Genomic DNA, 1,792 nt, shown 5'->3' with positions numbered 1-1,792 from the left:
AAATATGAATAAACAAAAGTACATTAAAATATTTTATCACATTTCACTAGAGAAATTGGAAAAGTGGCCTGTAACTTGACATTTGTCTAAATCTGAATTTTACAATTCTCTGAAAATGGCAAATCTGAATCTCCAAGGACTATTTTAAAAGAATGTGTGCTCTTAAGCAAGTTCAAGTCTTTTTTCTAAACTGAATTTACACCTTTTTTTTCTTCATAAGACTTTGTATTTGTCACCGTTAAAACTCTCAAGCTGGTGTCTCACACCCACCGGCTTGCTCAACTTTAGCACCTGTCTCACCCCTGGTACCATTTCAGAACTACTACTTTCACCGTGATACTCCATTGGTTTTCCCTATGCAAACTTGTGCTTCTGCAGCATTTTGTAACAAAGAAGTCATGGAGAAGATAAATAGATTGGCAAGCCTTTTCCATATCTTTTCCAATGTTCTTTGCACTGAATTCACTGACCACTTCTTTCAAGCCATTTGTCTACAACTCTGGGGTCATAATCTTCTTCTGGGTTTGGGGGACCTGTGTCCTGAGCTTACAGGTCTTCTGAATCTAGCTGTTATGTTTCTTCAGTACAACTTACAGAGATCAGATGAACCAAATAACCATGGGTAGTCTTAATCTCAAATATGAGCTTCAACCATGATCTGTTATTTTTAGATCACAGAGCACATTATGTCACTAGTAAGATTCATGTCATAGAGGTTGGTCAGGCAGTTTTTGCCTAGAACATCCTCAGTAATTAGCTTGAATCTTCTAGGTACAGCTCCACCATTCTGAAGATCAGCAAAAACATCTGAAAATTCACTTCAACAACATTACCCTTGAGGTAATCAGATACAATTTTGATTCTGTGAGTTTTTGAGACTAATGTTTTTCCAACATTACTTACATTGAATACAGTTAGTTAGGGCTTTCAGATCATACCAATATGTCTTAGAAAATGGATCAACTACTTTTTTTTTTTCTTTTTGTCTTTTCCAGGGCCACTCCCACAGCATATGGAGGTTCCCAGGCTAGGGGTCAAATAGGAGCTGTAGCCTCCAGCCTACACCAGAGCCACAGCAACGTGGGATCCAAGCCGCGTGTGCAACCCACACCACAGCTCATGGCAACGCCAGATCCTCAACCCACTGAGCAAGGGCAGGGATCGAACCCGAAACCTCATGGTTCGTAGTTGGATTTGTTAACCACTGCACCACGATGGAAACTCCCTCAACTACTTTCTTATTGGCTCCTTTTTTGTTGCCTTTCGTAAGGCGCTTGTTCTTGCTAATGACCATGGTTCTGAAAGCCAAAAGTATATAGTATTATTTTATTTTGCAATTTATATAAGCAATGCAAAATTCTTCAACCCCAATCCGTAACCTCTAAAAAAGAAAACCACCTAGATGTTTTTAGAGTCCTTGAATACAGTGGGTAAAGAACCATAATTCCATAAATTTAACTTCCAAAGAAAATTTTTTAATTAAAGTAATTTAAGATAGAAAGGATGCTTGTTTTGAGGAAATGATAAAGAATATGGTAACATGTTACTATAGTCTGAATGTTCTGTACCCCGCAAAATTTTTATGTTGAATTCTTAAAACACAAATTGCTTATGTCATAAAGGTAAAGCCCTCATGAATGTGATTAGTACTTTTATGAAAAAAGACCCCACAGAGTTAGCTCATCCCTTCTGACCTGGAAAAAGATCTTTAGCCAGCCATGCTGGCACCCTAATCTCAGACTTCCAGCCTCCAAAACTGTGACAAATAATTTGTGTGGTATTTTGTTATAGC

At 37.9% G+C, this 1,792-nt stretch overlaps 1 pseudogene; it reads right to left on the bottom strand.

The window, feature by feature from the left end:
* Window positions 1-247: 247 nt before the first annotated feature.
* LOC125120615 (40S ribosomal protein S3a-like) lies at window positions 248-1,294 on the bottom strand (annotated as a pseudogene).
* Between the last annotated feature and the right edge of the window lie 498 nt (window positions 1,295-1,792).

This window comes from Phacochoerus africanus, chromosome 2 (assembly GCF_016906955.1).
Source record: "Phacochoerus africanus isolate WHEZ1 chromosome 2, ROS_Pafr_v1, whole genome shotgun sequence".
NCBI lineage: Eukaryota > Metazoa > Chordata > Mammalia > Artiodactyla > Suidae > Phacochoerus > Phacochoerus africanus.
This window is presented reverse-complemented; position numbering and strand designations above follow the sequence as displayed.